Source organism: Pleurodeles waltl, chromosome 4_1 (assembly GCF_031143425.1).
Source record: "Pleurodeles waltl isolate 20211129_DDA chromosome 4_1, aPleWal1.hap1.20221129, whole genome shotgun sequence".
NCBI classification, from domain to species: domain Eukaryota; kingdom Metazoa; phylum Chordata; class Amphibia; order Caudata; family Salamandridae; genus Pleurodeles; species Pleurodeles waltl.
Genome location: NC_090442.1, coordinates 54480458 through 54504635, shown reverse-complemented (window position 1 = coordinate 54504635; position 24178 = coordinate 54480458). Strand labels below are relative to the sequence as shown.

The 24178-nt window shown below is 52.7% G+C and overlaps 18 non-coding genes across 18 annotated transcripts; 5 read left to right on the top strand and 13 right to left on the bottom strand.

The window, feature by feature from the left end:
* Positions 1-198: 198 nt before the first annotated feature.
* TRNAW-CCA (transfer RNA tryptophan (anticodon CCA)) lies at positions 199-270 on the bottom strand. The gene has a single exon. It is a non-coding gene; the product is annotated as a tRNA-Trp (tRNA).
* Positions 271-523: 253 nt separating this feature from the next.
* TRNAN-GUU (transfer RNA asparagine (anticodon GUU)) lies at positions 524-597 on the bottom strand. Its single transcript has one exon. It is a non-coding gene; the product is annotated as a tRNA-Asn (tRNA).
* Positions 598-2303: 1706 nt separating this feature from the next.
* TRNAG-GCC (transfer RNA glycine (anticodon GCC)) lies at positions 2304-2374 on the top strand. Its single transcript has one exon. It is a non-coding gene; the product is annotated as a tRNA-Gly (tRNA).
* A 71-nt stretch (positions 2375-2445) lies between these two features.
* Positions 2446-2517, bottom strand: TRNAW-CCA (transfer RNA tryptophan (anticodon CCA)). Its single transcript has one exon. It is a non-coding gene; the product is annotated as a tRNA-Trp (tRNA).
* A 2033-nt stretch (positions 2518-4550) lies between these two features.
* On the top strand, positions 4551-4621 carry TRNAG-GCC (transfer RNA glycine (anticodon GCC)). Its single transcript has one exon. It is a non-coding gene; the product is annotated as a tRNA-Gly (tRNA).
* A 2169-nt stretch (positions 4622-6790) lies between these two features.
* Positions 6791-6861, top strand: TRNAS-GCU (transfer RNA serine (anticodon GCU)). The gene has a single exon. It is a non-coding gene; the product is annotated as a tRNA-Ser (tRNA).
* A 71-nt stretch (positions 6862-6932) lies between these two features.
* On the bottom strand, positions 6933-7004 carry TRNAW-CCA (transfer RNA tryptophan (anticodon CCA)). Its single transcript has one exon. It is a non-coding gene; the product is annotated as a tRNA-Trp (tRNA).
* Positions 7005-9178: 2174 nt separating this feature from the next.
* TRNAW-CCA (transfer RNA tryptophan (anticodon CCA)) lies at positions 9179-9250 on the bottom strand. The gene has a single exon. It is a non-coding gene; the product is annotated as a tRNA-Trp (tRNA).
* A 253-nt stretch (positions 9251-9503) lies between these two features.
* On the bottom strand, positions 9504-9577 carry TRNAN-GUU (transfer RNA asparagine (anticodon GUU)). Its single transcript has one exon. It is a non-coding gene; the product is annotated as a tRNA-Asn (tRNA).
* Positions 9578-11425: 1848 nt separating this feature from the next.
* On the bottom strand, positions 11426-11497 carry TRNAW-CCA (transfer RNA tryptophan (anticodon CCA)). Its single transcript has one exon. It is a non-coding gene; the product is annotated as a tRNA-Trp (tRNA).
* A 253-nt stretch (positions 11498-11750) lies between these two features.
* On the bottom strand, positions 11751-11824 carry TRNAN-GUU (transfer RNA asparagine (anticodon GUU)). Its single transcript has one exon. It is a non-coding gene; the product is annotated as a tRNA-Asn (tRNA).
* Positions 11825-13530: 1706 nt separating this feature from the next.
* On the top strand, positions 13531-13601 carry TRNAG-GCC (transfer RNA glycine (anticodon GCC)). The gene has a single exon. It is a non-coding gene; the product is annotated as a tRNA-Gly (tRNA).
* A 71-nt stretch (positions 13602-13672) lies between these two features.
* TRNAW-CCA (transfer RNA tryptophan (anticodon CCA)) lies at positions 13673-13744 on the bottom strand. Its single transcript has one exon. It is a non-coding gene; the product is annotated as a tRNA-Trp (tRNA).
* Positions 13745-15777: 2033 nt separating this feature from the next.
* On the top strand, positions 15778-15848 carry TRNAG-GCC (transfer RNA glycine (anticodon GCC)). The gene has a single exon. It is a non-coding gene; the product is annotated as a tRNA-Gly (tRNA).
* A 396-nt stretch (positions 15849-16244) lies between these two features.
* TRNAN-GUU (transfer RNA asparagine (anticodon GUU)) lies at positions 16245-16318 on the bottom strand. Its single transcript has one exon. It is a non-coding gene; the product is annotated as a tRNA-Asn (tRNA).
* A 2166-nt stretch (positions 16319-18484) lies between these two features.
* Positions 18485-18558, bottom strand: TRNAN-GUU (transfer RNA asparagine (anticodon GUU)). The gene has a single exon. It is a non-coding gene; the product is annotated as a tRNA-Asn (tRNA).
* A 1848-nt stretch (positions 18559-20406) lies between these two features.
* TRNAW-CCA (transfer RNA tryptophan (anticodon CCA)) lies at positions 20407-20478 on the bottom strand. Its single transcript has one exon. It is a non-coding gene; the product is annotated as a tRNA-Trp (tRNA).
* Positions 20479-22653: 2175 nt separating this feature from the next.
* Positions 22654-22725, bottom strand: TRNAW-CCA (transfer RNA tryptophan (anticodon CCA)). The gene has a single exon. It is a non-coding gene; the product is annotated as a tRNA-Trp (tRNA).
* Positions 22726-24178: the final 1453 nt, after the last annotated feature.

The window sequence follows — 24178 nt, the reverse complement described above, 5'->3', positions numbered from 1 at the left end:
TGGGCCTCATCACTACTGTCTACGGCAGGGCTCTCTGCTCAGCCTATGTAAGTGAAGCATTGGTGGTTCAGTGGTAGAATTCTCGCCTGCCGCGCGGGAGGCCCGGGTTCGATTCCCGGCCAATGCAAAGCGCCCTTCTTTTGGCTTTGCTTTAGAAGTCAGAGATATAGACTTGGTGGGGAAAAAAATGTCAAAGAGTGACCCCGACGTGATTTGAACACGCAACCTTCTGATCTGGAGTCAGACGCGCTACCGTTGCGCCACGAGGTCCCTGTGCATGCAGTTCTCCGCCCCGGATCAAGAAATGCATCTGTGCCTTTTATTGTCCCTCAGTACGCCTGTGGTTAAAGTAGAAGGCTTGGTGTCCCGTTTCCAGTCCTATTGGTGGAAATGACTAGAGGTGAAGAGATGAGAGAAGATAGAAATGTTGAGATAGAGCATGTCACGCAGGCAAAGCGAGAGCTCTAAGAGCAAATCCAGACAGCTGTGTTTTAATTCAGGACTTGATGTAGGCAAAAGCATACGTCCCTGGGTGGGCTTGAACCACCAACCTTTCGGTTAACAGCCGAACGCGCTAACCGATTGCGCCACAGAGACCAACCACCGCAGTGAGCGTGTTGGGACTCAATATATGTTTTTACCTTTGTGCTCCTGCCTGCAGCTCTAAGGTCCTGGCATAAGACAGGTAGGCTTAGACTCCATTGTGACATGTCTTACTTCTCTTAGAAGAAGGTTCTGAGTTGCCAGGCAGCTTATCTTCTGCCGGGCACACTTTCCTTTGCAGGCTTTCAGGTTGTGAATCCAGCACTGCTTAGGTGTCCATGTCAGACATGAGCAGCTCATTGAGCCCCACGGTGTGTTTTTTGTGGAGATACAACTCTCAGACTAGAGTGAGCAGGCGGGAAGTGGGTGAGACTCACACAGGGTGGGTGGGGCAGTTAAAGGATGTTATCTAATAGTGTAATCGAGGAGTTGGGTTTTTTGTGCACTACACTTTAACCAGCGATTCTTTCCAAAAGGAAATCCCAGGGCAGTACCCGCAATGAGTGGCATCCCCACACCCGAGGTTGCATTGTGGTAGCTGTTCCCTGAGCCCCTAGCCCCTGTCCCCATGTCGCCCTTTCTCCTCGTGTAACTCACCCCAGGTTCGGTGGCTCTGATACTTGCTGCTTCTGCTGCGCGATCATCCCCATGATCTGGGCCTTTGTACGAAATGTCATGTAAGATGACATTATTCAGCACGGCGTTTGTCATTTGCTTGGTTGTCCTGTCACTGTTGGATGTTTTCTTGCGCAGACTACTGTCTAATGGTGGGAAGGCCACGAGACACGTGACTTTTCTCTTTCCTTGTTAGCATAGTTTCCTGCCACTGTCTTGGTGTGCTGCCAGCCTGTGAGACACGTGTCTTGCCCATCTCAGCTCCACTGTGGCATGTTAGATATGTCTTTGAGCAGAGTCCCGGTCCCAGAGCTGCTACCTTCTCTGCACTCTGGCTTGTAAGACTGCAGGCAAAGGCCCTCCCTGGCCCCTCAGCCAGATAGATACATTTACCTGCAGGGCTCAGCTTTGGTGAAAGATATTGGCGAGAGAGAGGAAAGGGGACGGCCCGTGGTGCACCCCCTATTTTGCATAGAACCACAGCCTCCTGGGAGGGCAGAGACATGAGGGTTCTCAGGGAAAGCCCTCCCAGGAGTGTTGAAGGGCAGGACGTGAAACACAGCAATCCCGGAATGGCCTGGTCTAAGATGCCTGTGCAATAGGCCTGGCCCTAGGCTTCCGGGGCTCTTCCTCGGCAGAGGCCCCAGTGGTATGAGCCCGACCAGGGCTGTGCCCGACCAGGGCTGTAGGGCGCGTTGGGAGCGCGTTAGGGACGCGAAAGAGGGCGCAGGGCGCAGAACTCTGCCCGTTTCTCCCCACGATTTTGGAGAGGACATGGAATCTGGCCAGGTCAGTGACTAGGCTTTCCCAGAAGGAAAGTCCAGTGACAGTGGCATGTTGTGAAACACAAAATTGCTGGTGGTCTGGAGGGTGCTTTCTGTCAGCCACTTCTCCCGGGAGCAGCCAGAGAGCAGGCTGATGTCGTGCTCTGTCAAGCACAACACTGGCCCCAAACCACTGTCCTTAGCAAAAGCAGAAACATTCATAGTTTCAGTCTCCTGCATCTGATTCCTGCCATCAGCATGTGAACGTTTGGCAGTCCAAGGCTTCCCATGCAAACTTTGTTCATAGGTGTCCCATGCGAATGCATTGGCCTCATCACTACTGTCTACGGCAGGGCTCTCTGCTCAGCCTATGTAAGTGAAGCATTGGTGGTTCAGTGGTAGAATTCTCGCCTGCCACGCGGGAGGCCCGGGTTCGATTCCCGGCCAATGCAAAGCGCCCTTCTTTTGGCTTTGCTTTAGAAGTCAGAGATATAGACTTGGTGGGGAAAAAAATGTCAAAGAGTGACCCCGACGTGATTTGAACACGCAACCTTCTGATCTGGAGTCAGACGCGCTACCGTTGCGCCACGAGGTCCCTGTGCATGCAGTTCTCAGCCCCGGATCAAGAAATGCTTCTGTGCCTTTTATTGGCCCTCAGTACGCCTGTGGTTAAAGTAGAAGGCATGGTGGCCCGTTTCCAGTCCTATTGGTGGAAATGACTAGAGGTGAAGAGATGAGAGAAGATAGAAATGTTGAGATAGAGCATGTCACGCAGGCAAAGCGAGAGCTCTAAGAGCAAAGCCAGACAGCTGTGTTTTAATTCAGGACTTGATGTAGGCAAAAGCATACATCCCTGGGTGGGCTTGAACCACCAACCTTTCGGTTAACAGCCGAACGCGCTAACCAATTGCGCCACAGAGACCAACCACCGCAGTGAGCGTGTTGGGACTCAATATATGTTTTTACCTTTGTGCTCCTGCCTGCAGCTCTAAGGTCCTGGCATAAGACAGGTAGGCTTAGACTCCATTGTGACATGTCTTACTTCTCTTAGAAGAAGGTTCTGAGTTGCCAGGCAGCTTATCTTCTGCCGGGCACACTTTCCTTTGCAGGCTTTCAGGTTGTGAATCCAGCACTGCTTAGGTGTCCATGTCAGACATGAGCAGCTCATTGAGCCCCACTGTGTGTTTTTTGTGGAGATACAACTCTCAGACTAGAGGGAGCAGGCGGGAAGTGGGTGAGACTCACACAGGGTGGGTGGGGCAGTTAAAGGATGTTATCTAATAGTGTAATCGAGGAGTTGGGTTTTTTGTGCACTACACTTTAACCAGCGATTCTTTCCAAAAGGAAATCCCAGGGCAGTACCCGCAATGAGTGGCATCCCCACACCCGAGGTTGCATTGTGGTAGCTGTTCCCTGAGCCCCTAGCCCCTGTCCCCATGTCGCCCTTTCTCCTCGTGTAACTCACCCCAGGTTCGGTGGCTCTGATACTTGCTGCTTCTGCTGCGCGATCATCCCCATGATCTGGGCCTTTGTACGAAATGTCATGTAAGATGACTTTATTCAGCACGGCGTTTGTCATTTGCTTGGTTGTCCTGTCACTGTTGGATGTTTTCTTGCGCAGACTACTGTCTAATGGTGGGAAGGCCACGAGACACGTGACTTTTCTCTTTCCTTGTTAGCATAGTTTCCTGCCACTGTCTTGGTGTGCTGCCAGCCTGTGAGACACGTGTCTTGCCCATCTCAGCTCCACTGTGGCATGTTAGATATGTCTTTGAGCAGAGTCCCGGTCCCAGAGCTGCTACCTTCTCTGCACTCTGGCTTGTAAGACTGCAGGCAAAGGCCCTCCCTGGCCCCTCAGCCAGATAGATACATTTACCTGCAGGACTCAGCTTTGGTGAAAGATATTGGCGAGAGAGAGGAAAGGGGACGGCCCGTGGTGCACCCCCTATTTTGCATAGAACCACAGCCTCCTGGGAGGGCAGAGACATGAGGGTTCTCAGGGAAAGCCCTCCCAGGAGTGTTGAAGGGCAGGACGTGAAACACAGCAATCCCGGAATGGCCTGGTCTAAGATGCCTGTGCAATAGGCCTGGCCCTAGGCTTCCGGGGCTCTTCCTCAGCAGAGGCCCCAGTGGTATGAGCCCGACCAGGGCTGTGCCCGACCAGGGCTGTAGGGTGCGTTGGGAGCGCGTTAGGGACGCGAAAGAGGGCGCAGGGCGCAGAACTCTGCCCGTTTCTCCCCAGGATTTTGGGGAGGACAGGGAATCTGGCCAGGTCAGTGACTAGGCTGTCCCAGAAGGAAAGTCCAGTGACAGTGGCATGTTGTGAAACACAAGATTGCTGGTGGTCTGGAGGGTGCTTTCTGTCAGCCACTTCTCCCGGGAGCAGCCATAGAGCAGGCTGATGTCGTGCTCTGTCAAGCACAACACTGGCCCCAAACCACTGTCCTTAGCAAAAGCAGAAACATTCATAGTTTCAGTCTCCTGCATCTGATTCCTGCCATCAGCATGTGAACGTTTGGCAGTCCAAGGCTTTCCATGCAAACTTTGTTCATAGGTGTCCCATGCGAATGCATGGGCCTCATCACTACTGTCTACGGCAGGGCTCTCTGCTCAGCCTATGTAAGTGAAGCATTGGTGGTTCAGTGGTAGAATTCTCGCCTGCCACGCGGGAGGCCCGGGTTCGATTCCCGGCCAATGCAAAGCGCCCTTCTTCTGGCTTTGCTTTAGAAGTCAGAGATATAGACTTGGAGGGGAAAAAAATGTCAAAGAGTGACCCTGACGTGATTTGAACACGCAACCTTCTGATCTGGAGTCAGACGCGCTACCGTTGCGCCACGAGGTCCCTGTGCATGCAGTTCTCAGCCCCGGATCAAGAAATGCTTCTGTGCCTTTTATTGGCCCTCAGTACGCCTGTGGTTAAAGTAGAAGGCATGGTGGCCCGTTTCCAGTCCTATTGGTGGAAATGACTAGAGGTGAAGAGATGAGAGAAGATAGAAATGTTGAGATAGAGCATGTCACGCAGGCAAAGCGAGAGCTCTAAGAGCAAAGCCAGACAGCTGTGTTTTAATTCAGGACTTGATGTAGGCAAAAGCATACGTCCCTGGGTGGGCTTGAACCACCAACCTTTCGGTTAACAGCCGAACTCGCTAACCAATTGCGCCACAGAGACCAACCACAGCAGTGAGCGTGTTGGGACTCAATATATGTTTTTACCTTTGTGCTCCTGCCTGCAGCTCTAAGGTCCTGGCATAAGACAGGTAGGCTTAGACTCCATTGTGACATGTCTTACTTCTCTTAGAAGAAGGTTCTGAGTTGCCAGGCAGCTTATCTTCTGCCGGGCACACTTTCCTTTGCAGGCTTTCAGGTTGTGAATCCAGCACTGCTTAGGTGTCAATGTCAGACATGAGCAGCTCATTGAGCCCCACTGTGTGTTTTTTGTGGAGATACAACTCTCAGACTAGAGGGAGCAGGCGGGAAGTGGGTGAGACTCACACAGGGTGGGTGGGGCAGTTAAAGGATGTTATCTAATAGTGTAATCGAGGAGTTGGGTTTTTTGTGCACTACACTTTAACCAGCGATTCTTTCTAAAAGGAAATCCCAGGGCAGTACCCGCAATGAGTGGCATCCCCACACCCGAGGTTGCATTGTGGTAGCTGTTCCCTGAGCCCATAGCCCCTGTCCCCATGTCGCCCTTTCTCCTCGTGTAACTCACCCCAGGTTCGGTGGCTCTGATACTTGCTGCTTCTGCTGCGCGATCATCCCCATGATCTGGGCCTTTGTACGAAATGTCATGTAAGGTGACTTTATTCAGCACGGCGTTTGTCATTTGCTTGGTTGTCCTGTCACTGTTGGATGTTTTCTTGCGCAGACTACTGTCTAATGGTGGGAAGGCCACGTGACTTTTCTCTTTCCTTGTTAGCATAGTTTCCTGCCACTGTCTTGGTGTGCTGCCAGCCTGTGAGACACGTGTCTTGCCCATCTCAGCTCCACTGTGGCATGTTAGATATGTCTTTGAGCAGAGTCCCGGTCCCAGAGCTGCTGCCTTCTCTGCACTCTGGCTTGTAAGACTGCAGGCAAAGGCCCTCCCTGGCCCCTCAGCCAGATAGATACATTTACCTGCAGGGCTCAGCTTTGGTGAAAGATATTGGCGAGAGAGAGGAAAGGGGACGGCCCGTGGTGCACCCCCTATTTTGCATAGAACCACAGCCTCCTGGGAGGGCAGAGACATGAGGGTTCTCAGGGAAAGCCCTCCCAGGAGTGTTGAAGGGCAGGACGTGAAACACAGCAATCCCGGAATGGCCTGGTCTAAGATGCCTGTGGAATAGGCCTGGCCCTAGGCTTCCGGGGCTCTTCCTCGGCAGAGGCCCCAGTAGTATGAGCCCGACCAGGGCTGTGCCCGACCAGGGCTGTAGGGCGCGTTGGGAGCGCGTTAGGGACGCGAAAGAGGGTGCAGGGCGCAGAACTCTGCCCGTTTCTCCCCACGATTTTGGGGAGGACAGGGAATCTGGCCAGGTCAGTGACTAGGCTTTCCCAGAAGGAAAGTCCAGTGACAGTGGCATGTTGTGAAACACAAGATTGCTGGTGGTCTGGAGGGTGCTTTCTGTCAGCCACTTCTCCCGGGAGCAGCCAGAGAGCAGGCTGATGTCGTGCTCTGTCAAGCACAACACTGGCCCCAAACCACTGTCCTTAGCAAAAGCAGAAACATTCATAGTTTCAGTCTCCTGCATCTGATTCCTGCCATCAGCATGTGAACGTTTGGCAGTCCAAGGCTTGCCATGCAAACTTTGTTCATAGGTGTCCCATGCGAATGCATGGGCCTCATCACTACTGTCTACGGCAGGGCTCTCTGCTCAGCCTATGTAAGTGAAGCATTGGTGGTTCAGTGGTAGAATTCTCGCCTGCTGCGCGGGAGGCCCGGGTTCGATTCCCGGCCAATGCAAAGCGCCCTTCTTTTGGCTTTGCTTTAGAAGTCAGAGATATAGACTTGGTGGGGAAAAAAATGTCAAAGAGTGACCCCGACGTGATTTGAACACGCAACCTTCTGATCTGGAGTCAGACGCGCTACCGTTGCGCCACGAGGTCCCTGTGCATGCAGTTCTCAGCCCCGGATCAAGAAATGCTTCTGTGCCTTTTATTGTCCCTCAGTACGCCTGTGGTTAAAGTAGAAGGCTTGGTGTCCCGTTTCCAGTCCTATTGGTGGAAATGACTAGAGGTGAAGAGATGAGAGAAGATAGAAATGTTGAGATAGAGCATGTCACGCAGGCAAAGCGAGAGCTCTAAGAGTAAAGCCAGACAGCTGTGTTTTAATTCAGGACTTGATGTAGCCAAAGCATACGTCCCTGGGTGGGCTTGAACCACCAACCTTTCGGTTAACAGCCAAACGCGCTAACCGATTGCGCCACAGAGACCAACCACCACAGTGAGCGTGTTGGGACTCAATATATGTTTTTACCTTTGTGCTCCTGCCTGCAGCTCTAAGGTCCTGGCATAAGACAGGTAGGCTTAGACTCCATTGTGACATGTCTTACTTCTCTTAGAAGAAGGTTCTGAGTTGCCAGGCAGCTTATCTTCTGCCGGGCACACTTTCCTTTGCAGGCTTTCAGGTTGTGAATCCAGCACTGCTTAGGTGTCCATGTCAGACATGAGCAGCTCATTGAGCCCCACTGTGTGTTTTTTGTGGAGATACAACTCTCAGACTAGAGGGAGCAGGCGGGAAGTGGGTGAGACTCACACAGGGTGGGTGGGGCAGTTAAAGGATGTTATCTAATAGTGTAATCGAGGAGTTGGGTTTTTTGTGCACTACACTTTAACCAGCGATTCTTTCTAAAAGGAAATCCCAGGGCAGTACCCGCAATGAGTGGCATCCCCACACCCGAGGTTGCATTGTGGTAGCTGTTCCCTGAGCCCCTAGCCCCTGTCCCCATGTCGCCCTTTCTCCTCGTGTAACTCACCCCAGGTTCGGTGGCTCTGATACTTGCTGCTTCTGCTGCGCGATCATCCCCATGATCTGGGCCTTTGTACGAAATGTCATGTAAGATGACTTTATTCAGCACGGCGTTTGTCATTTGCTTGGTTGTCCTGTCACTGTTGGATGTTTTCTTGCGCAGACTACTGTCTAATGGTGGGAAGGCCACGAGACACGTGACTTTTCTCTTTCCTTGTTAGCATAGTTTCCTGCCACTGTCTTGTTGTGCTGCCTGCCTGTGAGACACGTGTCTTGCCCATCTCAGCTCCACTGTGGCATGTTAGATATGTCTTTGAGCAGAGTCCCGGTCCCAGAGCTGCTGCCTTCTCTGCACTCTGGCTTGTAAGACTGCAGGCAAAGGCCCTCCCTGGCCCCTCAGCCAGATAGATACATTTACCTGCAGGGCTCAGCTTTGGTGAAAGATATTGGCGAGAGAGAGGAAAGGGGACGGCCCGTGGTGCACCCCCTATTTTGCATAGAACCACAGCCTCCTGGGAGGGCAGAGACATGAGGGTTCTCAGGGAAAGCCCTCCCAGGAGTGTTGAAGGGCAGGACGTGAAACACAGCAATCCCGGAATGGCCTGGTCTAAGATGCCTGTGCAATAGGCCTGGCCCTAGGCTTCCGGGGCTCTTCCTCGGCAGAGGCCCCAGTAGTATGAGCCCGACCAGGGCTGTGCCCGACCAGGGCTGTAGGGCGCGTTGGGAGCGCGTTAGGGACGCGAAAGAGGGTGCAGGGCGCAGAACTCTGCCCGTTTCTCCCCACGATTTTGGGGAGGACAGGGAATCTGGCCAGGTCAGTGACTAGGCTTTCCCAGAAGGAAAGTCCAGTGACAGTGGCATGTTGTGAAACACAAGATTGCTGGTGGTCTGGAGGGTGCTTTCTGTCAGCCACTTCTCCCGGGAGCAGCCAGAGAGCAGGCTGATGTCGTGCTCTGTCAAGCACAACACTGGCCCCAAACCACTGTCCTTAGCAAAAGCAGAAACATTCATAGTTTCAGTCTCCTGCATCTGATTCCTGCCATCAGCATGTGAACGTTTGGCAGTCCAAGGCTTGCCATGCAAACTTTGTTCATAGGTGTCCCATGCGAATGCATGGGCCTCATCACTACTGTCTACGGCAGGGCTCTCTGCTCAGCCTATGTAAGTGAAGCATTGGTGGTTCAGTGGTAGAATTCTCGCCTGCCGCGCGGGAGGCCCGGGTTCGATTCCCGGCCAATGCAAAGCGCCCTTCTTTTGGCTTTGCTTTAGAAGTCAGAGATATAGACTTGGTGGGGAAAAAAATGTCAAAGAGTGACCCCGACGTGATTTGAACACGCAACCTTCTGATCTGGAGTCAGACGCGCTACCGTTGCGCCACGAGGTCCCTGTGCATGCAGTTCTCAGCCCCGGATCAAGAAATGCTTCTGTGCCTTTTATTGTCCCTCAGTACGCCTGTGGTTAAAGTAGAAGGCTTGGTGTCCCGTTTCCAGTCCTATTGGTGGAAATGACTAGAGGTGAAGAGATGAGAGAAGATAGAAATGTTGAGATAGAGCATGTCACGCAGGCAAAGCGAGAGCTCTAAGAGCAAAGCCAGACAGCTGTGTTTTAATTCAGGACTTGATGTAGGCAAAAGCATACGTCCCTGGGTGGGCTTGAACCACCAACCTTTCGGTTAACAGCCGAACGCGCTAACCGATTGCGCCACAGAGACCAACCACCACAGTGAGCGTGTTGGGACTCAATATATGTTTTTACCTTTGTGCTCCTGCCTGCAGCTCTAAGGTCCTGGCATAAGACAGGTAGGCTTAGACTCCATTGTGACATGTCTTACTTCTCTTAGAAGAAGGTTCTGAGTTGCCAGGCAGCTTATCTTCTGCCGGGCACACTTTCCTTTGCAGGCTTTCAGGTTGTGAATCCAGCACTGCTTAGGTGTCCATGTCAGACATGAGCAGCTCATTGAGCCCCACTGTGTGTTTTTTGTGGAGATACAACTCTCAGACTAGAGGGAGCAGGCGGGAAGTGGGTGAGACTCACACAGGGTGGGTGGGGCAGTTAAAGGATGTTATCTAATAGTGTAATCGAGGAGTTGGGTTTTTTGTGCACTACACTTTAACCAGCGATTCTTTCTAAAAGGAAATCCCAGGGCAGTACCCGCAATGAGTGGCATCCCCACACCCGAGGTTGCATTGTGGTAGCTGTTCCCTGAGCCCATAGCCCCTGTCCCCATGTCGCCCTTTCTCCTCGTGTAACTCACCCCAGGTTCGGTGGCTCTGATACTTGCTGCTTCTGCTGCGCGATCATCCCCATGATCTGGGCCTTTGTACGAAATGTCATGTAAGATGACTTTATTCAGCACGGCGTTTGTCATTTGCTTGGTTGTCCTGTCACTGTTGGATGTTTTCTTGCGCAGACTACTGTCTAATGGTGGGAAGGCCACGAGACACGTGACTTTTCTCTTTCCTTGTTAGCATAGTTTCCTGCCACTGTCTTGTTGTGCTGCCTGCCTGTGAGACACGTGTCTTGCCCATCTCAGCTCCACTGTGGCATGTTAGATATGTCTTTGAGCAGAGTCCCGGTCCCAGAGCTGCTGCCTTCTCTGCACTCTGGCTTGTAAGACTGCAGGCAAAGGCCCTCCCTGGCCCCTCAGCCAGATAGATACATTTACCTGCAGGGCTCAGCTTTGGTGAAAGATATTGGCGAGAGAGAGGAAAGGGGACGGCCCGTGGTGCACCCCCTATTTTGCATAGAACCACAGCCTCCTGGGAGGGCAGAGACATGAGGGTTCTCAGGGAAAGCCCTCCCAGGAGTGTTGAAGGGCAGGACGTGAAACACAGCAATCCCGGAATGGCCTGGTCTAAGATGCCTGTGCAATAGGCCTGGCCCTAGGCTTCCGGGGCTCTTCCTCGGCAGAGGCCCCAGTAGTATGAGCCCGACCAGGGCTGTGCCCGACCAGGGCTGTAGGGCGCGTTGGGAGCGCGTTAGGGACGCGAAAGAGGGTGCAGGGCGCAGAACTCTGCCCGTTTCTCCCCACGATTTTGGGGAGGACAGGGAATCTGGCCAGGTCAGTGACTAGGCTTTCCCAGAAGGAAAGTCCAGTGACAGTGGCATGTTGTGAAACACAAGATTGCTGGTGGTCTGGAGGGTGCTTTCTGTCAGCCACTTCTCCCGGGAGCAGCCAGAGAGCAGGCTGATGTCGTGCTCTGTCAAGCACAACACTGGCCCCAAACCACTGTCCTTAGCAAAAGCAGAAACATTCATAGTTTCAGTCTCCTGCATCTGATTCCTGCCATCAGCATGTGAACGTTTGGCAGTCCAAGGCTTGCCATGCAAACTTTGTTCATAGGTGTCCCATGCGAATGCATGGGCCTCATCACTACTGTCTACGGCAGGGCTCTCTGCTCAGCCTATGTAAGTGAAGCATTGGTGGTTCAGTGGTAGAATTCTCGCCTGCCGCGCGGGAGGCCCGGGTTCGATTCCCGGCCAATGCAAAGCGCCCTTCTTTTGGCTTTGCTTTAGAAGTCAGAGATATAGACTTGGTGGGGAAAAAAATGTCAAAGAGTGACCCCGACGTGATTTGAACACGCAACCTTCTGATCTGGAGTCAGACGCGCTACCGTTGCGCCACGAGGTCCCTGTGCATGCAGTTCTCCGCCCCGGATCAAGAAATGCATCTGTGCCTTTTATTGTCCCTCAGTACGCCTGTGGTTAAAGTAGAAGGCTTGGTGTCCCGTTTCCAGTCCTATTGGTGGAAATGACTAGAGGTGAAGAGATGAGAGAAGATAGAAATGTTGAGATAGAGCATGTCACGCAGGCAAAGCGAGAGCTCTAAGAGCAAAGCCAGACAGCTGTGTTTTAATTCAGGACTTGATGTAGGCAAAAGCATACGTCCCTGGGTGGGCTTGAACCACCAACCTTTCGGTTAACAGCCGAACGCGCTAACCGATTGCGCCACAGAGACCAACCACCGCAGTGAGCGTGTTGGGACTCAATATATGTTTTTACCTTTGTGCTCCTGCCTGCAGCTCTAAGGTCCTGGCATAAGACAGGTAGGCTTAGACTCCATTGTGACATGTCTTACTTCTCTTAGAAGAAGGTTCTGAGTTGCCAGGCAGCTTATCTTCTGCCGGGCACACTTTCCTTTGCAGGCTTTCAGGTTGTGAATCCAGCACTGCTTAGGTGTCCATGTCAGACATGAGCAGCTCATTGAGCCCCACGGTGTGTTTTTTGTGGAGATACAACTCTCAGACTAGAGGGAGCAGGCGGGAAGTGGGTGAGACTCACACAGGGTGGGTGGGGCAGTTAAAGGATGTTATCTAATAGTGTAATCGAGGAGTTGGGTTTTTTGTGCACTACACTTTAACCAGCGATTCTTTCCAAAAGGAAATCCCAGGGCAGTACCCGCAATGAGTGGCATCCCCACACCCGAGGTTGCATTGTGGTAGCTGTTCCCTGAGCCCCTAGCCCCTGTCCCCATGTCGCCCTTTCTCCTCGTGTAACTCACCCCAGGTTCGGTGGCTCTGATACTTGCTGCTTCTGCTGCGCGATCATCCCCATGATCTGGGCCTTTGTACGAAATGTCATGTAAGATGACATTATTCAGCACGGCGTTTGTCATTTGCTTGGTTGTCCTGTCACTGTTGGATGTTTTCTTGCGCAGACTACTGTCTAATGGTGGGAAGGCCACGAGACACGTGACTTTTCTCTTTCCTTGTTAGCATAGTTTCCTGCCACTGTCTTGGTGTGCTGCCAGCCTGTGAGACACGTGTCTTGCCCATCTCAGCTCCACTGTGGCATGTTAGATATGTCTTTGAGCAGAGTCCCGGTCCCAGAGCTGCTACCTTCTCTGCACTCTGGCTTGTAAGACTGCAGGCAAAGGCCCTCCCTGGCCCCTCAGCCAGATAGATACATTTACCTGCAGGGCTCAGCTTTGGTGAAAGATATTGGCGAGAGAGAGGAAAGGGGACGGCCCGTGGTGCACCCCCTATTTTGCATAGAACCACAGCCTCCTGGGAGGGCAGAGACATGAGGGTTCTCAGGGAAAGCCCTCCCAGGAGTGTTGAAGGGCAGGACGTGAAACACAGCAATCCCGGAATGGCCTGGTCTAAGATGCCTGTGCAATAGGCCTGGCCCTAGGCTTCCGGGGCTCTTCCTCGGCAGAGGCCCCAGTGGTATGAGCCCGACCAGGGCTGTGCCCGACCAGGGCTGTAGGGCGCGTTGGGAGCGCGTTAGGGACGCGAAAGAGGGCGCAGGGCGCAGAACTCTGCCCGTTTCTCCCCACGATTTTGGGGAGGACATGGAATCTGGCCAGGTCAGTGACTAGGCTTTCCCAGAAGGAAAGTCCAGTGACAGTGGCATGTTGTGAAACACAAAATTGCTGGTGGTCTGGAGGGTGCTTTCTGTCAGCCACTTCTCCCGGGAGCAGCCAGAGAGCAGGCTGATGTCGTGCTCTGTCAAGCACAACACTGGCCCCAAACCACTGTCCTTAGCAAAAGCAGAAACATTCATAGTTTCAGTCTCCTGCATCTGATTCCTGCCATCAGCATGTGAACGTTTGGCAGTCCAAGGCTTCCCATGCAAACTTTGTTCATAGGTGTCCCATGCGAATGCATGGGCCTCATCACTACTGTCTACGGCAGGGCTCTCTGCTCAGCCTATGTAAGTGAAGCATTGGTGGTTCAGTGGTAGAATTCTCGCCTGCCACGCGGGAGGCCCGGGTTCGATTCCCGGCCAATGCAAAGCGCCCTTCTTTTGGCTTTGCTTTAGAAGTCAGAGATATAGACTTGGTGGGGAAAAAAATGTCAAAGAGTGACCCCGACGTGATTTGAACACGCAACCTTCTGATCTGGAGTCAGACGCGCTACCGTTGCGCCACGAGGTCCCTGTGCATGCAGTTCTCAGCCCCGGATCAAGAAATGCTTCTGTGCCTTTTATTGGCCCTCAGTACGCCTGTGGTTAAAGTAGAAGGCATGGTGGCCCGTTTCCAGTCCTATTGGTGGAAATGACTAGAGGTGAAGAGATGAGAGAAGATAGAAATGTTGAGATAGAGCATGTCACGCAGGCAAAGCGAGAGCTCTAAGAGCAAAGCCAGACAGCTGTGTTTTAATTCAGGACGTGATGTAGGCAAAAGCATACATCCCTGGGTGGGCTTGAACCACCAACCTTTCGGTTAACAGCCGAACGCGCTAACCGATTGCGCCACAGAGACCAACCACCGCAGTGAGCGTGTTGGGACTCAATATATGTTTTTACCTTTGTGCTCCTGCCTGCAGCTCTAAGGTCCTGGCATAAGACAGGTAGGCTTAGACTCCATTGTGACATGTCTTACTTCTCTTAGAAGAAGGTTCTGAGTTGCCAGGCAGCTTATCTTCTGCCGGGCACACTTTCCTTTGCAGGCTTTCAGGTTGTGAATCCAGCACTGCTTAGGTGTCCATGTCAGACATGAGCAGCTCATTGAGCCCCACTGTGTGTTTTTTGTGGAGATACAACTCTCAGACTAGAGGGAGCAGGCGGGAAGTGGGTGAGACTCACACAGGGTGGGTGGGGCAGTTAAAGGATGTTATCTAATAGTGTAATCGAGGAGTTGGGTTTTTTGTGCACTACACTTTAACCAGCGATTCTTTCCAAAAGGAAATCCCAGGGCAGTACCCGCAATGAGTGGCATCCCCACACCCGAGGTTGCATTGTGGTAGCTGTTCCCTGAGCCCCTAGCCCCTGTCCCCATGTCGCCCTTTCTCCTCGTGTAACTCACCCCAGGTTCGGTGGCTCTGATACTTGCTGCTTCTGCTGCGCGATCATCCCCATGATCTGGGCCTTTGTACGAAATGTCATGTAAGATGACTTTATTCAGCACGGCGTTTGTCATTTGCTTGGTTGTCCTGTCACTGTTGGATGTTTTCTTGCGCAGACTACTGTCTAATGGTGGGAAGGCCACGAGACACGTGACTTTTCTCTTTCCTTGTTAGCATAGTTTCCTGCCACTGTCTTGGTGTGCTGCCAGCCTGTGAGACACGTGTCTTGCCCATCTCAGCTCCACTGTGGCATGTTAGATATGTCTTTGAGCAGAGTCCCGGTCCCAGAGCTGCTACCTTCTCTGCACTCTGGCTTGTAAGACTGCAGGCAAAGGCCCTCCCTGGCCCCTCAGCCAGATAGATACATTTACCTGCAGGACTCAGCTTTGGTGAAAGATATTGGCGAGAGAGAGGAAAGGGGACGGCCCGTGGTGCACCCCCTATTTTGCATAGAACCACAGCCTCCTGGGAGGGCAGAGACATGAGGGTTCTCAGGGAAAGCCCTCCCAGGAGTGTTGAAGGGCAGGACGTGAAACACAGCAATCCCGGAATGGCCTGGTCTAAGATGCCTGTGCAATAGGCCTGGCCCTAGGCTTCCGGGGCTCTTCCTCAGCAGAGGCCCCAGTGGTATGAGCCCGACCAGGGCTGTGCCCGACCAGGGCTGTAGGGCGCGTTGGGAGCGCGTTAGGGACGCGAAAGAGGGCGCAGGGCGCAGAACTCTGCCCGTTTCTCCCCAGGATTTTGGGGAGGACAGGGAATCTGGCCAGGTCAGTGACTAGGCTGTCCCAGAAGGAAAGTCCAGTGACAGTGGCATGTTGTGAAACACAAGATTGCTGGTGGTCTGGAGGGTGCTTTCTGTCAGCCACTTCTCCCGGGAGCAGCCATAGAGCAGGCTGATGTCGTGCTCTGTCAAGCACAACACTGGCCCCAAACCACTGTCCTTAGCAAAAGCAGAAACATTCATAGTTTCAGTCTCCTGCATCTGATTCCTGCCATCAGCATGTGAACGTTTGGCAGTCCAAGGCTTTCCATGCAAACTTTGTTCATAGGTGTCCCATGCGAATGCATGGGCCTCATCACTACTGTCTACGGCAGGGCTCTCTGCTCATCCTATGTAAGTGAAGCATTGGTGGTTCAGTGGTAGAATTCTCGCCTGCCACGCGGGAGGCCCGGGTTCGATTCCCGGCCAATGCAAAGCGCCCTTCTTTTGGCTTTGCTTTAGAAGTCAGAGATATAGACTTGGAGGGGAAAAAAATGTCAAAGAGTGACCCTGACGTGATTTGAACACGCAACCTTCTGATCTGGAGTCAGACGCGCTACCGTTGCGCCACGAGGTCCCTGTGCATGCAGTTCTCAGCCCCGGATCAAGAAATGCTTCTGTGCCTTTTATTGGCCCTCAGTACGCCTGTGGTTAAAGTAGAAGGCATGGTGGCCCGTTTCCAGTCCTATTGGTGGAAATGACTAGAGGTGAAGAGATGAGAGAAGATAGAAATGTTGAGATAGAGCATGTCACGCAGGCAAAGCGAGAGCTCTAAGAGCAAAGCCAGACAGCTGTGTTTTAATTCAGGACTTGATGTAGGCAAAAGCATACGTCCCTGGGTGGGCTTGAACCACCAACCTTTCGGTTAACAGCCGAACGCGCTAACCAATTGCGCCACAGAGACCAACCACAGCAGTGAGCGTGTTGGGACTCAATATATGTTTTTACCTTTGTGCTCCTGCCTGCAGCTCTAAGGTCCTGGCATAAGACAGGTAGGCTTAGACTCCATTGTGACATGTCTTACTTCTCTTAGAAGAAGGTTCTGAGTTGCCAGGCAGCTTATCTTCTGCCGGGCACACTTTCCTTTGCAGGCTTTCAGGTTGTGAATCCAGCACTGCTTAGGTGTCAATGTCAGACATGAGCAGCTCATTGAGCCCCACTGTGTGTTTTTTGTGGAGATACAACTCTCAGACTAGAGGGAGCAGGCGGGAAGTGGGTGAGACTCACACAGGGTGGGTGGGGCAGTTAAAGGATGTTATCTAATAGTGTAATCGAGGAGTTGGGTTTTTTGTGCACTACACTTTAACCAGCGATTCTTTCTAAAAGGAAATCCCAGGGCAGTACCCGCAATGAGTGGCATCCCCACACCCGAGGTTGCATTGTGGTAGCTGTTCCCTGAGCCCATAGCCCCTGTCCCCATGTCGCCCTTTCTCCTCGTGTAACTCACCCCAGGTTCGGTGGCTCTGATACTTGCTGCTTCTGCTGCGCGATCATCCCCATGATCTGGGCCTTTGTACGAAATGTCATGTAAGATGACTTTATTCAGCACGGCGTTTGTCATTTGCTTGGTTGTCCTGTCACTGTTGGATGTTTTCTTGCGCAGACTACTGTCTAATGGTGGGAAGGCCACGTGACTTTTCTCTTTCCTTGTTAGCATAGTTTCCTGCCACTGTCTTGGTGTGCTGCCAGCCTGTGAGACACGTGTCTTGCCCATCTCAGCTCCACTGTGGCATGTTAGATATGTCTTTGAGCAGAGTCCCGGTCCCAGAGCTGCTGCCTTCTCTGCACTCTGGCTTGTAAGACTGCAGGCAAAGGCCCTCCCTGGCCCCTCAGCCAGATAGATACATTTACCTGCAGGGCTCAGCTTTGGTGAAAGATATTGGCGAGAGAGAGGAAAGGGGACGGCCCGTGGTGCACCCCCTATTTTGCATAGAACCACAGCCTCCTGGGAGGGCAGAGACATGAGGGTTCTCAGGGAAAGCCCTCCCAGGAGTGTTGAAGGGCAGGACGTGAAACACAGCAATCCCGGAATGGCCTGGTCTAAGATGCCTGTGCAATAGGCCTGGCCCTAGGCTTCCGGGGCTCTTCCTCGGCAGAGGCCCCAGTAGTATGAGCCCGACCAGGGCTGTGCCCGACCAGGGCTGTAGGGCGCGTTGGGAGCACGTTAGGGACGCAAAAGAGGGTGCAGGGCGCAGAACTCTGCCCGTTTCTCCCCACGATTTTGGGGAGGACAGGGAATCTGGCCAGGTCAGTGACTAGGCTTTCCCAGAAGGAAAGTCCAGTGACAGTGGCATGTTGTGAAACACAAGATTGCTGGTGGTCTGGAGGGTGCTTTCTGTCAGCCACTTCTCCCGGGAGCAGCCAGAGAGCAGGCTGATGTCGTGCTCTGTCAAGCACAACACTGGCCCCAAACCACTGTCCTTAGCAAAAGCAGAAACATTCATAGTTTCAGTCTCCTGCATCTGATTCCTGCCATCAGCATGTGAACGTTTGGCAGTCCAAGGCTTGCCATGCAAACTTTGTTCATAGGTGTCCCATGCGAATGCATGGGCCTCATCACTACTGTCTACGGCAGGGCTCTCTGCTCAGCTTATGTAAGTGAAGCATTGGTGGTTCAGTGGTAGAATTCTCGCCTGCCGCGCGGGAGGCCCGGGTTCGATTCCCGGCCAATGGAAAGCGCCCTTCTTTTGGCTTTGCTTTAGAAGTCAGAGATATAGACTTGGTGGGGAAAAAAATGTCAAAGAGTGACCCCGACGTGATTTGAACACGCAACCTTGTGATCTGGAGTCAGACGCGCTACCGTTGCGCCACGAGGTCCCTGTGCATGCAGTTCTCAGCCCCGGATCAAGAAATGCTTCTGTGCCTTTTATTGTCCCTCAGTACGCCTGTGGTTAAAGTAGAAGGCTTGGTGTCCCGTTTCCAGTCCTATTGGTGGAAATGACTAGAGGTGAAGAGATGAGAGAAGATAGAAATGTTGAGATAGAGCATGTCACGCAGGCAAAGCGAGAGCTCTAAGAGCAAAGCCAGACAGCTGTGTTTTAATTCAGGACTTGATGTAGGCAAAAGCATACGTCCCTGGGTGGGCTTGAACCACCAACCTTTCGGTTAACAGCCGAACGCGCTAACCGATTGCGCCACAGAGACCAACCACCACAGTGAGCGTGTTGGGACTCAATATATGTTTTTACCTTTGTGCTCCTGCCTGCAGCTCTAAGGTCCTGGCACAAGACAGGTAGGCTTAGACTCCATTGTGACATGTCTTACTTCTCTTAGAAGAAGGTTCTGAGTTGCCAGGCAGCTTATCTTCTGCCGGGCACACTTTCCTTTGCAGGCTTTCAGGTTGTGAATCCAGCACTGCTTAGGTGTCCATGTCAGACATGAGCAGCTCATTGAGCCCCACTGTGTGTTTTTTGTGGAGATACAACTCTCAGACTAGAGGGAGCAGGCGGGAAGTGGGTGAGACTCACACAGGGTGGGTGGGGCAGTTAAAGGATGTTATCTAATAGTGTAATCGAGGAGTTGGGTTTTTTGTGCACTACACTTTAACCAGCGATTCTTTCTAAAAGGAAATCCCAGGGCAGTACCCGCAATGAGTGGCATCCCCACACCCGAGGTTGCATTGTGGTAGCTGTTCCCTGAGCCCATAGCCCCTGTCCCCATGTCGCCCTTTCTCCTCGTGTAACTCACCCCAGGTTCGGTGGCTCTGATACTTGCTGCTTCTGCTGCGCGATCATCCCCATGATCTGGGCCTTTGTACGAAATGTCATGTAAGATGACTTTATTCAGCACGGCGTTTGTCATTTGCTTGGTTGTCCTGTCACTGTTGGATGTTTTCTTGCGCAGACTACTGTCTAATGGTGGGAAGGCCACGAGACACGTGACTTTTCTCTTTCCTTGTTAGCATAGTTTCCTGCCACTGTCTTGTTGTGCTGCCTGCCTGTGAGACACGTGTCTTGCCCATCTCAGCTCCACTGTGGCATGTTAGATATGTCTTTGAGCAGAGTCCCGGTCCCAGAGCTGCTGCCTTCTCTGCACTCTGGCTTGTAAGACTGCAGGCAAAGGCCCTCCCTGGCCCCTCAGCCAGATAGATACATTTACCTGCAGGGCTCAGCTTTGGTGAAAGATATTGGCGAGAGAGAGGAAAGGGGACGGCCCGTGGTGCACCCCCTATTTTGCATAGAACCACAGCCTCCTGGGAGGGCAGAGACATGAGGGTTCTCAGGGAAAGCCCTCCCAGGAGTGTTGAAGGGCAGGACGTGAAACACAGCAATCCCGGAATGGCCTGGTCTAAGATGCCTGTGCAATAGGCCTGGCCCTAGGCTTCCGGGGCTCTTCCTCGGCAGAGGCCCCAGTAGTATGAGCCCGACCAGGGCTGTGCCCGACCAGGGCTGTAGGGCGCGTTGGGAGCGCGTTAGGGACGCGAAAGAGGGTGCAGGGCGCAGAACTCTGCCCGTTTCTCCCCACGATTTTGGGGAGGACAGGGAATCTGGCCAGGTCAGTGACTAGGCTTTCCCAGAAGGAAAGTCCAGTGACAGTGGCATGTTGTGAAACACAAGATTGCTGGTGGTCTGGAGGGTGCTTTCTGTCAGCCACTTCTCCCGGGAGCAGCCAGAGAGCAGGCTGATGTCGTGCTCTGTCAAGCACAACACTGGCCCCAAACCACTGTCCTTAGCAAAAGCAGAAACATTCATAGTTTCAGTCTCCTGCATCTGATTCCTGCCATCAGCATGTGAACGTTTGGCAGTCCAAGGCTTGCCATGCAAACTTTGTTCATAGGTGTCCCATGCAAATGCATGGGCCTCATCACTACTGTCTACGGCAGGGCTCTCTGCTCAGCCTATGTAACTGAAGCATTGGTGGTTCAGTGGTAGAATTCTCGCCTGCCGCGCGGGAGGCCCGGGTTCGATTCCCGGCCAATGCAAAGCGCCCTTCTTTTGGCTTTGCTTTAAAAGTCAGAGATATAGACTTGGTGGGGAAAAAAATGTCAAAGAGTGACCCCGACGTGATTTGAACACGCAACCTTCTGATCTGGAGTCAGACGCGCTACCGTTGCGCCACGAGGTCCCTGTGCATGCAGTTCTCAGCCCCGGATCAAGAAATGCTTCTGTGCCTTTTATTGGCCCTCAGTACGCCTGTGGTTAAAGTAGAAGGCTTGGTGTCCCGTTTCCAGTCCTATTGGTGGAAATGACTAGAGGTGAAGAGATGAGAGAAGATAGAAATGTTGAGATAGAGCATGTCACGCAGGCAAAGCGAGAGCTCTAAGAGCAAAGCCAGACAGCTGTGTTTTAATTCAGGACTTGATGTAGGCAAAAGCATACGTCCCTGGGTGGGCTTGAACCACCAACCTTTCGGTTAACAGCTGAACGCGCTAACCGATTGCGCCACAGAGACCAACCACCACAGTGAGCGTGTTGGGACTCAATATATGTTTTTACCTTTGTGCTCCTGCCTGCAGCTCTAAGGTCCTGGCATAAGACAGGTAGGCTTAGACTCCATTGTGACATGTCTTACTTCTCTTAGAAGAAGGTTCTGAGTTGCCAGGCAGCTTATCTTCTGCCGGGCACACTTTCCTTTGCAGGCTTTCAGGTTGTGAATCCAGCACTGCTTAGGTGTCCATGTCAGACATGAGCAGCTCATTGAGCCCCACTGTGTGTTTTTTGTGGAGATACAACTCTCAGACTAGAGGGAGCAGGCGGGAAGTGGGTGAGACTCACACAGGGTGGGTGGGGCAGTTAAAGGATGTTATCTAATAGTGTAATCGAGGAGTTGGGTTTTTTGTGCACTACACTTTAACCAGCGATTCTTTCTAAAAGGAAATCCCAGGGCAGTACCCGCAATGAGTGGCATCCCCACACCCGAGGTTGCATTGTGGTAGCTGTTCCCTGAGCCCATAGCCCCTGTCCCCATGTCGCCCTTTCTCCTCGTGTAACTCACCCCAGGTTCGGTGGCTCTGATACTTGCTGCTTCTGCTGCGCGATCATCCCCATGATCTGGGCCTTTGTACGAAATGTCATGTAAGATGACTTTATTCAGCACGGCGTTTGTCATTTGCTTGGTTGTCCTGTCACTGTTGGATGTTTTCTTGCGCAGACTACTGTCTAATGGTGGGAAGGCCACGAGACACGTGACTTTTCTCTTTCCTTGTTAGCATAGTTTCCTGCCACTGTCTTGGTGTGCTGCCAGCCTGTGAGACACGTGTCTTGCCCATCTCAGCTCCACTGTGGCATGTTAGATATGTCTTTGAGCAGAGTCCCGGTCCCAGAGCTGCTGCCTTCTCTGCACTCTGGCTTGTAAGACTGCAGGCAAAGGCCCTCCCTGGCCCCTCAGCCAGATAGATACATTTACCTGCAGGGCTCAGCTTTGGTGAAAGATATTGGCGAGAGAGAGGAAAGGGGACGGCCCGTGGTGCACCCCCTATTTTGCATAGAACCACAGCCTCCTGGGAGGGCAGAGACATGAGGGTTCTCAGGGAAAGCCCTCCCAGGAGTGTTGAAGGGCAGGACGTGAAACACAGCAATCCCGGAATGGCCTGGTCTAAGATGCCTGTGCAATAGGCCTGGCCCTAGGCTTCCGGGGCTCTTCCTCGGCAGAGGCCCCAGTGGTATGAGCCCGACCAGGGCTGTGCCCGACCAGGGCTGTAGGGCGCGTTGGGAGCGCGTTAGGGACGCGAAAGAGGGCGCAGGGCGCAGAACTCTGCCCGTTTCTCCCCAGGATTTTGGGGAGGACAGGGAATCTGGCCAGGTCAGTGACTAGGCTTTCCCAGAAGGAAAGTCCAGTGACAGTGGCATGTTGTGAAACACAAGATTGCTGGTGGTCTGGAGGGTGCTTTCTGTCAGCCACTTCTCCCGGGAGCAGCCAGAGAGCAGGCTGATGTCGTGCTCTGTCAAGCACAACACTGGCCCCAAACCACTGTCCTTAGCAAAAGCAGAAACATTCATAGTTTCAGTCTCCTGCATCTGATTCCTGCCATCAGCATGTGAACGTTTGGCAGTCCAAGGCTTGCCATGCAAACTTTGTTCATAGGTGTCCCATGCGAATGCATGGGCCTCATCACTACTGTCTACGGCAGGGCTCTCTGCTCAGCCTATATAAGTGAAGCATTGGTGGTTCAGTGGTAGAATTCTCGCCTGCCACGCGGGAGGCCCGGGTCCGATTCCCGGGCAATGCAAAGCGCCCTTCTTTTGGCTTTGCTTTAGAAGTCAGAGATATAGACTTGGTGGGGAAAAAAATGTCAAAGAGTGACCCCGACGTGATTTGAACACGCAACCTTCTGATCTGGAGTCAGACGCGCTACCGTTGCGCCACGAGGTCCCTGTGCATGCAGTTCTCAGCCCCGGATCAAGAAATGCTTCTGTGCCTTTTATTGGCCCTCAGTACGCCTGTGGTTAAAGTAGAAGGCTTGGTGTCCCGTTTCCAGTCCTATTGGTGGAAATGACTAGAGGTGAAGAGATGAGAGAAGATAGAAATGTTGAGATAGAGCATGTCACGCAGGCAAAGCGAGAGCTCTAAGAGCAAAGCCAGACAGCTGTGTTTTAATTCAGGACTTGATGTAGGCAAAAGCATACGTCCCTGGGTGGGCTTGAACCACCAACCTTTCGGTTAACAGCCTAACGCGCTAACCGATTGCGCCACAGAGACCAACCACCGCAGTGAGCGTGTTGGGACTCAATATATGTTTTTACCTTTGTGCTCCTGCCTGCAGCTCTAAGGTCCTGGCATAAGACAGGTAGGCTTAGATTCCATTGTGACATGTCTTACCTCTCTTAGAAGAAGGTTCTGAGTTGCCAGGCAGCTTATCTTCTGCCGGGCACACTTTCCTTTGCAGGCTTTCAGGTTGTGAATCCAGCACTGCTTAGGTGTCCATGTCAGACATGAGCAGCTCATTGAGCCCCACTGTGTGTTTTTTGTGGAGATACAACTCTCAGACTAGAGAGAGCAGGCGGGAAGTGGGTGAGACTCACACAGGGTGGGTGGGGCAGTTAAAGGATGTTATCTAATAGTGTAATCGAGGAGTTGGGTTTTTTGTGCACTACACTTTAACCAGCGATTCTTTCTAAAAGGAAATCCCAGGGCAGTACCCGCAATGAGTGGCATCCCCACACCCGAGGTTGCATTGTGGTAGCTGTTCCCTGAGCCCATAGCCCCTGTCCCCATGTCGCCCTTTCTCCTCGTGTAACTCACCCCAGGTTCGGTGGCTCTGATACTTGCTGCTTCTGCTGCGCGATCATCCCCATGATCTGGGCCTTTGTACGAAATGTCATGTAAGATGACTTTATTCAGCACGGCGTTTGTCATTTGCTTGGTTGTCCTGTCACTGTTGGATGTTTTCTTGCGCAGACTACTGTCTAATGGTGGGAAGGCCACGAGACACGTGACTTTTCTCTTTCCTTGTTAGCATAGTTTCCTGCCACTGTCTTGGTGTGCTGCCAGCCTGTGAGACACGTGTCTTGCCCATCTCAGCTCCACTGTGGCATGTTAGATATGTCTTTGAGCAGAGTCCCGGTCCCAGAGCTGCTGCCTTCTCTGCACTCTGGCTTGTAAGACTGCAGGCAAAGGCCCTCCCTGGCCCCTCAGCCAGATAGATACATTTACCTGCAGGGCTCAGCTTTGGTGAAAGATATTGGCGAGAGAGAGGAAAGGGGACGGCCCGTGGTGCACCCCCTATTTTGCATAGAACCACAGCCTCCTGGGAGGGCAGAGACATGAGGGTTCTCAGGGAAAGCCCTCCCAGGAGTGTTGAAGGGCAGGACGTGAAACACAGCAA